This window comes from Dermacentor albipictus, chromosome 10 (genome assembly GCF_038994185.2).
Source record: "Dermacentor albipictus isolate Rhodes 1998 colony chromosome 10, USDA_Dalb.pri_finalv2, whole genome shotgun sequence".
Lineage (NCBI taxonomy): Eukaryota > Metazoa > Arthropoda > Arachnida > Ixodida > Ixodidae > Dermacentor > Dermacentor albipictus.
This window is the reverse complement of record NC_091830.1, coordinates 41,914,950-41,927,318: the sequence shown is the minus strand read 5'-3', so window position 1 is coordinate 41,927,318 and position 12,369 is coordinate 41,914,950. Positions and strand designations below refer to the sequence as shown.

Below are 12,369 nucleotides of genomic sequence, written 5' to 3'. Positions count from 1 at the left end.
GTCTGTGACGACTTGGAATGGGCGTCCGTACAAGTACGAGCGAAATCGCTGAACCGCAAAGATTACAGCGAGGCATTCTTGCTCTGTGACCGTGTAATTCCGTTCAGGTTTGCTTAATGAGCGGCTTGCATAAGCAATCACGTGCTGACGGTCGTCATAGCGTTGGACAAAGAGGGCACCCAGACCGACGCCACTAGCATCTGTGTGGATTTCTGTCGGCGCAGTAGGATTGAAGTGGCGAAGGATAGGTCGGGAGGTCAGCAGGAACTTCAATTGACGAAATGCAGAATCGCACTCGGGTGTCCACTCAAACCGGGCGTCTTTATGTAGCAGATTTGTCAGAGGATAAGCGACGTCAGCAAAACCAGGAATAAATCGGCGAAAGTAAGAGCAAAGACCCAGAAAACTACGAAGTTGCTTCACTGACTGCGGTGCACTGAATGCCTCGACAGCTGCCGTCTTGAGGGGATCAGGCCGGATACCGTCTTTGTCAACAAGATGACCCAGCACAAGGGTTTGACGGTCACCAAAGTTACATTTCTTGGAGTTCAGAACCAGGCCAGCGTTTTTGATGCAGTCGAGGACAATATCCAGGCGCGTATTGTGCTCATTGAATGTGCGCCCGAATATAACAACGTCGTCAAGATAGCACATACAGATGTTCCACTTTAACCCACGCAGAATTGTGTCCATGAACCTTTCAAAGGTTGCTGGAGCGTTGCACAACCCAAATGGCATCACATTGAATTCGAATAATCCATCCGGGGTTATGAAGGCTGTTTTCTCCTTGTCTGCCGGGTGTATCGGGATTTGCCAATATCCTGAGCGCAGGTCCACTGAAGAAAAATAAGAGGCCGAATGCAGGCAATCAATTGCATCATCAATCCGGGGCAGTGGGTAGACATCCTTCTTAGTCACGGCGTTTAATCTTCGATAATCGACGCAAAATCTCCAGCTACCGTCTTTCTTTCTGACAAGTATGACCGGAGCTGCCCAAGGACTCGAGGACTCTTGTATTATTCCATTTTTCATCATGTCACTCACTTGTTCCCCGATTATCTTCCGCTCGTTAGGCGACACGCGATAAGGCTTTTGCCTGATCGGGCGCGCAGATCCCGTATCAATAGTATGGCGTGTTCGTGACTCGGGAATCGAGAACGCTTTGTCCGGCTGCGCAAAGTCAAACACTGACAGATGCTTAGAAAGCGTATCCACCAAGGTATGGCGCTCCCTTGTGCTGAGTGACTTGTTTATCATAGACAGAAGCTTTTTGTCTGAAACATGGCGAAGGTCAGCAGGTTCACACGGTGTATCTGTTAGTACGGCTACGGACGAAGACGTGTATTCTGTAAAGTAGGCGAGTTTCAAGCCGTCTGGAAGCAGGACAGGTTCTGCTGAGCAGTTGGCCGTCCACAAGCCAGCACGCCCGTTGCCAATAGAAACCACACAATGAGGGACAAAAACGTTCTTCTTCATACAATTTAGAAGCATCGGCTCTACGGAGGCATCGAAACTGTCTGGAACTTCACCGCGACACACAACCGGCACGCACACAGAGGTGGACGCAGGCACAACAGTATCTGCAGATACACAAAGTTCACCTTGACTGCAAGTCTCCTCTAAGAGACCGGACGAAACATGGCCATCGACGCAAACTTCCCCCGTGCGACAATCGACGGTCGCACCACACTGTCGCAAAAAGTCGATGCCCAAAATCACTTCGTGCGTCGATCGGGGAATAACTACAAACTCTGTCGCGAAAACTCCACCAGCCAAGGATACGTCAGCAGTGCACACACAAACAGGGCGCAACGACTCGCCGCTCACTCCACAAAACGTTGCAGCCTGGTCCCACCGAAATACAACTTTACGCCCCAACCGACCTTTAAAACCGAGACTCATTACGGATACAGTTGCTCCGGTATCCACTAAAGCCATTGTAGAAACACCATCAACAAGTACATGCACTTTGTTCTTAATCATAGCAACTGCAGGGGGCATTTCTGTCGATAGCACGTGTCGAGCGACCTCACCCCCATCGGCCGCGCTAGCTAGTTTTCCGGTTGTGAAGGCGAGGCTGAGCGGCGCACTGGCGATGGAGATTGACGTAAACGCGGTGCACGAGAAGTTGGCGGTGGCGTCAAACTCCTGTCAGATGCCGGCGAGCGGCTCCGGAAGCTTCTCTGCCAGTAATCGTTGCCGGGAGGGACGCCAGCTGACCAAGAGGTGGTGTACGGCTGTTGAGTAGTCCTCGTAGGAGGTGTGGGCCTTGTTGAAGATCCGGATCGACCATTCCACGTTGTTGGGCGACGATTGCGAAACCTCGCTATGTGGCCCGCGACACCGCATTGGAAACACACCGGCAGATGCCTCAAATTGCGATGTTCTTCCAAGTAGTCGCGCATGCTGCTGTCGACTGCATAGACAGCAGGTGGGTGACATTCATCATGGCTAGGCATCGGCCGCTGGGAGGCGTGCGTGTGGCGTGGGCGTTGGTCGTAGTCATGACCTTGATAGCTCATGGTCCCTCTCGTTTGTGGGGTAGACCTATACTCGATGGACGCTGAGTGAACCGTGGGTTGCCATGATGTCGAAACGGCCGTGTTTCTCGTCTCGTGTGGTGAGTACGCGCCAGTGATGCCGGGTGTGCAACGGTACATCTCTTCTTGATGGAGCAACTCTTCGCGAACAATCTGCCGTATAGTGGATGGAAGGTCAACACACGAGCTCGGGTCTACACTTGCCACCGTCGTGACATTAGCCAGGCGACCAAACTTCGGTATTATCCGTCGCATCTTCAGCGTATCAAAGGTCCTGCAGTGGCGAATGACGTCAGACACGGAATCCAAACTTTCCTTGCCGATCAAAAAATTGTAGACATCTTCGGCTATTCCTTTTAACAAATGTCCAACTTTGTCATCTTCAGACATTTGAAAGTTGACTATTTTACACAGTTTCAGCACTTCTTCAATATAAGTCGTACATGTCTCGCCGGGAATCTGAGCTCTTTGCGAAAGCGTCTGTTCAGCGCGTTTCTTTTTTGCGCTAGAGTCTCCAAAACACGCTCTGATCTCCTCGACGAAAAGCTCCCATGAAGTGAGCGTGTCTTCGTGATTCTCGTACCAGACGAGCGCTGTGTCGGTGAGGGAAAACACTACGTTGGACAATTGTGCGGTCGAGTTCCAACCGTTAGATCGGCTCACCCTTCGGTAGTTCGTGAGCCACTCGTCGACATCTTCTCCGGCTTTTCCTCCGAAAGTGAGTGGCACCCGGTAGTACTGCCACGGAACACCAGGTGTTGGCCTTGAAGCCGCGTCAGATCCTTCGGGAATCTGGCAGGCGTATTCAGGCATGGCAGGTGAGGGTGGCGGAAGTCCGGCAAGTCGACGGCTTCGGCGAAGTTGTAGCAGCGTAGGCTCCGTGGTTACGAGGTGTACCCCGCACCGTCCACCAATTTGTTACAAGCACGGGGAAAAGGGGTTTATTGAGGCGTGCGAGAGCAGGAACGGCAGGCTACGAAGAACAGGAATGGCCGCTGCACAGTCTTCGTTTTTCTCTTCCCTTCTCTTCTTGATTCCCGCGTCCCTTTGACGCGCTTGGACGTAACAATATATATATATATATATATATATATATATATATATATATATATATATATATATATATATATATATATATATATATATATATATATAGTAGTAGGCAAAGAGGGATTCTTCAGGCTACCTTTCAAACGTAAAGAACTTGAGTGGTGCTACAAGGTAAACAGAACAAGTATTTAATTTCGACAGTTTCGATCGGTGGACCGATCTTCGTCAGGGTTTACAAAAAAATGGCAGTTCGGCCGTGGTAGGGAAGACACCAGACCGGGTACCCGGTCGTTCTTACATACATCAAAATGAGAGGAACAGTTGTGACAGTGATTGATTTTCGGCTCCTTGGCAGATCCACAGCGGCCAAAGGCCGCTGTAAATCTGCCAAGGAACCGAAAATCAATCACTGTCATTGCCAATCATTGCCAGCTATGCAGGGCAAGAGGAAGGCGGAGTCACATGTATGTAGAGCAAGGAGGTAAGTGAGGGGGAAAAAAGGAAAAAGGAAGAAAGAAAGAAAACGGAAAGAAAAAGAAAAAAGCACACAGGAGGAGGGAGACGTAACTCGACTCCCTAAATCTAAGCCCATGGGCGCACTTGCTTTGCGAATCCCATGCATATATTCTTCTTTGGAACTATTTTTTTCTTTTTTTCGCACCATAGCTGGACCACAAAGCTGCCGGAACGGGCCGTGCCTTGTATATTTGTACTGTGACACTGTTTTTCTTTCTACAAGTTGCCGCTCTTCTGTCTTCCTTCTGGGCCCCTTCTCTATTGTGCCCCCCGCCACCCGCTCCCGCTACATCGGCAGCCCACGCACTGGAGCTGCGGAGCGACCGCTTTCTCCCTCCTTGCCTCGGGTGCACGGGAACCCCCCCCTCCCTCTCCGTCTTACGTCTCCCTCCTCCTGTGTGCTTTTTTCTTTTTCTTTCCGTTTTCTTTCTTTCTTCCTTTTTCCTTTTTTTCCCCCTCACTTACCTCCTTGCTCTACATACATGTGACTCCGCCTTCCTCTTGCCCTGCATAGCTGGCAATGATTGGCAATGACAGTGATTGATTTTCGGTTCCTTGGCAGATTTACAGCGGCCTTTGGCCGCTGTGGATCTGCCAAGGAGCCGAAAATCAATCACTGTCACAACTGTTCCTCTCATTTTGATGTATGTAAGAACGACGGGGTACCCGGTCTGGTGTCTTCCCTACCACGGCCGAACTGCCATTTTTTTGTAAACCCTGACGAAGATCGGTCCACCGATCGAAACTGTCGAAATTAAATACTTGTTCTGTTTACCTTGTAGCACCACTCAAGTTCTATATATATATATATATATATATATATATATATATATATATATATATATATATATATATATATATGAACAAGACTAAAGAAAACTGATTGGGCCGATTTGAAGTAGTCATATCATAACAAGCCAGCAAATAATGACACCAAGAACAGCATAGGGGAAATTATTTGCAGTTCTTAATTGTATAAACGAATACAAAATAAGTGAAGATAAAGGATGAGTAAAAATACAACTGGCCGCGGATGGGATAACAACCCATGTTTTCGCATTGCGCTTGCGCTGCTGTTACAAGTTGAACTACCGTGGCCCCACCTTCCCATCCAATTTCTGGGGAATTTGTATCAATGTAATAGAACTAACAATGGGAGCGTTAATGAGCGCCATCTCCCATGGCTTTGGCGGCGGATGTGGAACATCAATTCTGCCGCAGGTGCTACGTGTGTGTGAAATTTTTCGTTTCACTAAGTGACTGAACCTAGTCCGGTGGTAGGTTTCAAACACTCTTACCTCAGCCTCAGCGAAGCCTGATCTTCCTCTCTGGTTTTTCTCCCGGCCTTTCCACTTTCTTCTCTCTCTCTCTCTGTATGTTTTTGTTAACTACGCACAGTAACGCGATGCGCTATGTATTCGACCACGGACTACCTAGTGAACCAGAAAGGTGCGATACATAGATGCAAACATACATAGATTGACACGGATATAGATGCAAATTTAGATACATCACTGTTCTAAAATGCGTAGAGTAACATAAGAATGGCAATCATTTACACTTATTTATTGGTTTATTTTCAAAGCTGTGAGCCCTTTCTAGCTGTTACAGCATGGGCAAGTTCACAACACTAAGTGAAATATATAAACAGCGTAGTAGAAGCAGCGCGATGCAAACTGAAGTAAAAATGAATAAGGAGCATACGGCAGCATAAAAAAAACAGCAGAATACAAACAGCCTTGTACAACTCCATATGAAAAGCAACATAGAAATGAAACATTGGTTGTTTGCAGGGTCTTTTTTTTTCAAAATTCGCAAGCGAATTGGTACCCTATAATATTTCTGAGTTTTGTTTGCCCCACTAATCTATAGTTTTTACCAGAAACGAATGTTTGTAAACACCAGTGCTAAGCAAAGAATGTCTATCAATGTATAAGTGACAGGACCGAGGTGACACTCTGCCTGGATACCGCAAGTAGAATCCGTAATTTGTTTACCATGACATTGTACAGTCGAAATAATTTTAGCCTGGCTTTTTTTCTTCATGAAGGTAGATTTGGAAGGTTTACCTTATCGATCAACACAGTACCAGGTTCCCGTTTCTCGCATTTAGAAAAAATAAAGCGTAGAGCAAGACACAGCACTGGCATGATCTGATTTATCGGAGTTAGTCGGTACTGGTCACATACTATACTTGCCTGCTCCAGGGTAGTTGGAAGAATCGTAGTGTAAGCTTTCAGCCTTACGTCAGGGGACGCTTGTTTCAATTTTCTTCGAAGAGGAATATAAATTAAGCTCTACAGGCCATGTAACGCATGGGAAAAAAATTCGCTGGTTTCTTAGAAGTATTGAACAGGTGCCAATTGATGGGCAGCAGAGTTGAAGACGGCAGAGAATTAGGCGGTGGGACCAAACTAGAATATCTGCAGGCACTACTTGGAAGCAGCTACCGCAAGGCGGTAACTTGAGGATTGCCGGACTGGGCCCTCGTGCTGCAGTGGACATAACGGGCTGATTATTAATATCATTATTATTATTATTTATGAGGAAATTGTGTCAAAAACTCGAATTCTTGCATTTTGTGTTGTATGTTTTGTTCGTTTTATGTAAGCTTGAACGCTAGGTACTGCTGCAATAAATTTGCGCAGCCAAATGTAATGTCGCGCGCTTTATGTAACAGCGTCATTATTTTTCTTTGATATGTGATTGTTTTCCTATCTCAATGTATTGCCTTGCCAATTCTGCAGGGCCATGTCCCACAAGCCCTTGTAGGCTTAGACAGGCCTGATTATGATGCTGTGTATGTGTTATTGCAATAGAGATATTATTATTATTATTATTATTATTATTATTATTATTATTATTATTATTATTATTATTATTATTATTATTATTATTATTATTATTGCGACAAAGCTATCAAGTAGTGCGGCAATGCAAACTCTAAAAAGGCGGATACATAGGCGAGATGACTATGTAACGATTTTATCAGGATGAAGGTATTGTATGCGGCTTGTTGAGGGGATAATGGTCATTACACGTGTGTGCATTATAAACTGAGACACGTACTGAGTAACCTTTAGAGGTGCCGCTCTTCTTGTGCCACAGTGGCGCATAGCCATTCTGGCGGATCGGCCACTAACGGACACACATCCAGGGGTATATAGAGAGTGGCTAAATGAAAGAATGTAATGTAAACGAAAGAAATTGCTAAGTATTGCGACGTCCGGCGTTTTGTAGACCGCAAAGGAAACGATGGGAGTTCTAGCAGACTCCGTTTCTTATAGAGAGTGGAAGATCGGACTAAGTGTCTAAGATCGAGATTGAGCTTTAGGTGGCTGTGTTAGTGTGGACAGGCAGTCGGCGGCGCACGTAGAAATGCACACGGTGGCGCGTCTCTGTGAACTAATTGGCCCAATTTTATGGAAATGAAATGCGCTGATTGCTGTGAACTTTTCATATATTTCTGTTGTGCAAAGTTGTCGCACGAAATGCGCATAACGTACTTTTTTTTTTACTTGGAGGAAGCCTACAATGTCACTCACCGGAGTTATGGCACGAAGCAAGGAATTTGTTTCTCGGGACATCTTAAGAATTTTTGTGAATGTTTCGCTTTCGATTCGTATTATCTGCTTAAATTGTTGTGGAACCCTAACAATACCATTTCTGTGGCCAATCTTGCAATGGTTATAAGAAAGTGTGCGTGCCCATACAACGTCAATAAAGTAGCAGGTTAATGCGCACTTGACGTCACTAATGGTAGGCAAACACCTTCATTTCGTTTTTGTTCAATTCGCTCCAGATACGAGCACCTTATGAATTAGGATAAACACGCGAGACTACTATGAGTTTCAACACGTTAACAGTATTGTAAGTTTGCTTTTGACGATAGCATTTTATCGTAGTAACAGCGAAAATGTGTGATTTATGCGCTGATCCATCCTTGAATGGTTCAACGTATAGTTGTATTTATTTGAGATGCTAGATTTACTAGGTTGTTTTCTTTTAGCTAATAATGGCTGCTAAAGACTCTTCATCGAGGAGCAAAAAAATGTAGTGACCGCCTTTTACTCAGTGTTATCACGTGTTGTGTCTAGAGACCGCTGTCACACATGTTCATCCTGCCGGTTGTATCAGCGAACACTTAACATTTTTTTTTAAATTGCCTCTGGCAGATAGTACAATTCTAGCGCATGAGTTGGTTTACTCGAAAAGGCAGACACAACTTGCACAAGAAATGGAAATGCATGAACGACTAATCAATAAACATTACTAATTATGTTTTATCTAATTACCTTATGGCACATATTGCAATTTACTAACTCTAGGTGGGGAGTTCGCACTTGGAACGACTTCGGAGGATGACACCAGTTTCGTGATATTAATTCCAGATCTTTGGGGAAAAATTCACTGGCATTCCATTTGCTTTAGTGCTTTGATACATAACACGGCATTTTGTTAATAAAGTAAGCGGAATGACAATGCATTTTTACCGGAAGTTTGATGGTGGATATGTAACAAATTGCGTCATCCGCAGAATTATTTTCAAATGAACGTGTGTTGCAGTCTCACCCACTGGAATTTGTGAATTGCAATATGTGCCCTAAAATAATTAGCTTTAAACTTAAATTTAAGAATTTATAATATTTGCAATTGGGAACTTAAATTTTTTTTGCTAGTAATGTCCGGCACTATGGGTATAGATCCGCTCTTGTACTATAATTGCGCTATGTTCCACAGGCAATGTGTAAAAAAAAATTTAAATGATCGCTGAAACACTCTCTGTAACATCCAATTGTCGCATCCATATTGTAGCAGGGAATGAGAACACAAGCTACTATGATTTGCTTGCAGGGTAACATCGTTTCACCATCGTGGTATCAAAACCACGTAGAAGAACACCTCAGGCCATTGCGTAACCCCTAAGCAAGAGTCATGTAATCACCGAAATTATGATGCTGCAGACACTCGCCATGGTTGCTCAGTGGCTATGGTGTTAGGCTGCTGAGCACGAGGTCGCGGGATCGAATCCCGGCCCCGGCGGCCGCATTTCGATTGGGGCGAAATGCAAAAACACCCGTGTACTTAGATTTAGGGGCACGTTAAAAATCCCCAGGTGGTCGAAATTTCTGGAGTCCTCTACTACGGCGTGCCTCATAATCAGAAAGTGGTTTTGGCACGTAAAACCCCTTAATTAAATCTTCAATGATGCTGCGTTATTGCAATATAATGCCTATGACGACATGCAATATAAGCTCTTCCTAGCAATCTTTTTTATTGAACTTTGATACTTACTGCGCCTAGGACATGGTACGGGGTATCACAGAGATGGCAGAGTGATAAAACAGATTGGGACCAGTAGCTGAACACACAATTCACATAACGCTGCGACCATTTGATTCGTGTACAAGACGTTATTATGCTCTCTGTGGAGTACTTGAACAACAAAGAGGCAATACCATTGGTATGTTTGTGGTGAATAGAGAGTGCGGTGGTCACACACAACGCTAACTCGACACTAGAATTCACTAATCATACTACAGTGCTAAGGCGATAGCCCAAGGCTAAATGCTTCTTTGCATCGTCAAAAAATGCAGACCGGAATGAACGCCTGTGCTGACAAATCCCAAATGAAAGCACATGTGAAAAAATTTGGCACAACCCTTGTCACGATGAATGTCGGTGATTATGCCTTTAGCAGTGAAGCAACACAGCGACGCAATGCATCGCTACCATCGAAATCCCCTATGTATGGGACGTGTACTTCAGCGTGGCTCCTCTATCGCGTTTCGGATGGATGGATGGATGTTATGAGCGTCCCGTTTGGAACAGGGCGGTGGGTGGCGCCACCAAGCTCTTGCTACTATACTGCCTAATATTCTACCTAGGTTAAACAATGAAAAAAGACAAAACAAAACACTATGAACTACCACGCCCAAATTTTCTGATCCCCTATTGTGAACTGTGCTTTTGTACGTCTCCGTCTTTTGTCGTTTACCTACTTTTCTTCCACCAAACCTCCAGTCGCCTCTTACTAATGCCTATTGCGGACATGTTTGCTTTACCACTGCTCCCTCTGAACCCAAGGGCTTCAAGGAGGCCAGTGGTGCCTAAATCGACCGCTGGGTAGACGTCTTCACATTTCTAATAAAACATGCTCCGTAGTTTCCCTAGCTTTACCGCAGCAAGCATATTCGTTATTCGTTATTGACAATCTGCGCCATCTAGTGGCATCACCATGAAGCCAGCGCATGGCTTCAGACTGTCAATGCGTGCGGATGCTTGAGAAGGCTTACAAACAAGCCATGCTGCATCCGAGCACGTCTATTGCACTTTTTTCCGGGCACACTGCGGCAACTAGTGGCACTGCCGTGAAGTCCACGCGGTGGCCCCAAGACGAAATACGTGGCCCACCACTACGTGCGAATGCTGAGAAACGTTTCTTTGCTTGCCGCAGTCGCAGGGGCCCGTACTCAGTGACCCAACTCGACAAGAACCTCATTGAAGACCTGCAGATACACACTGCAGTTATGGCACATCTTGCTAAAGCGTTGGCGGGAAAAACGTTCATGTAAATGCAGCACATGCGCGGTGCAATGACGGCACACCGAGCTAAAGTGTCGAGCTTCTGTTCTTGAGCAATGCGTGTTTCTACGCGAATTTTAAAGGGTTTTCAACATTATATTCGAAATTGCCCGTTGTGCAATCGAATAGTCGGAACGTACATGGGCCCATGTCCCGCGCATCCCGCTGTATGTGATGCGCCATCTAGCGGCGCCATCATAAAGTCCTTGCTCGGCTGAGGTTGCTTTCCGCCGAGCACCGTTGAAATTAAGGGCCTTTTTATTCATTGTAGTGCGATTTATTCCCAGTGGACGTTACCTGGTTACGCAAGTTGGCGTCAAAGATTTTCATTGAATAGTGGCACAAACCTGCAGTGGCTGATACCTGATACCTGTTGGCTCGAGCTGGTATCAAAAAAGTTCCGAAAAGGTTTGGTGTTGTTTCTGAGAAGCTTAGAAGTGTTTGTAAAAAGACAGTATCAAGCTGGTAATCATGATCCGTAAGATCTCTTCATGGACAGCCGTACCTGGCAATCAATGTGAGCACAGAGGCAGCTGCAGCTCCGGGCTCCGAGATGCTGAAGATGGGTGCAGCTGGCCATCGCATCTAGCGGTCGCTGCATGTGACTACGTAGCAATTGTCCTTCGAAGATCGAACATAGCCGATGAGGTTCAATTACACCCTGTGGAAACGGGCATCCAGCGAAATAAAAGGCTTAGAAGTAACCACGGGGCGACGCTGAATCTTGGAATGTTCACTTGGCAACTTCGAATTTGGCAACTTGGCAGTTGGCAAATTCGCCAACTTGTGTGTGTTTAGGTGGGTTAATACGAAGCAGCTAGAAAGAACTTTCTGCGTTGCGCAGATTCCAGCGTGTGGCAGATGGTTTACTGCCTCTTATAGAGTTATTGAACTCTTATGGCAGAGTGAGCTGTCGAGGTGTACCGGTAGGAGTGTCACAGACAACATGTATGACACTTTCAGTGAGAAATATTTCATGCAATTGCAAGTATGAGTTCAGCGTCGTGATGCTTGTGAATGGCAAGTAGGTCGATGTCGATGACCAAGCGCTTCTTAGAATGGCCTGGAAACTGCATCGATGTGGCTCAGGACGTTGAGTGGGATGTTGTAAGTGCCCTTGACGTTACGGATTATCAAGTCATAGATATAAGATGGTGGCTCCTACGTGGTGTGTAACGGAATGCAAAGAGCATTACACCATGCAAAAGGAACTTGACTTCTGTCAAGGCTAAATGAGCAGCCCTGCAGCAAATGACGAAAATGGCGCATAGTGAGGTAGACAGCAAGTAACCCATGGCCAAACACGCTGGAGCAGGTCTGTGTATGCTTCCTTTCCGTGGAGAAGAGTGCGAGTGGCTGCCACGCATCACCGATGAACTGCTGCAGAACGGCGCCAACAGCGCTGTTGCTCATGTGAATCATGGTGGTCATGGTGGTCGTGAAGGCTTGGGCAGTCTCATAAATCCACTGAATCATTTGGCTTTACTTGCAGCCAAGCCATGCGTCTAGACATCCCACGAGTCTGGCACAATGGGGAATAAAACGTTTACAAAATTGTACGAACTAGAACTTGACCAACCTTTGTCACAGCAGTCGGCCATGGAAAGCCTTCGATGACGCGAATCTGGGATGGCAGTGGTCGAATGCTGTCGGTGCCAACCAGATGTCCGAAGAAATC

At 45.9% G+C, this 12,369-nt stretch overlaps 1 long non-coding RNA gene across 3 annotated transcripts in view; it reads left to right on the top strand.

Annotated features, from left to right (window-relative positions):
* The window catches only part of LOC135907399 (uncharacterized), a 42,139-nt gene that overhangs the window by 19,338 nt on the left and 10,432 nt on the right, over window positions 1-12,369 (top strand). The window lies entirely within an intron of this gene.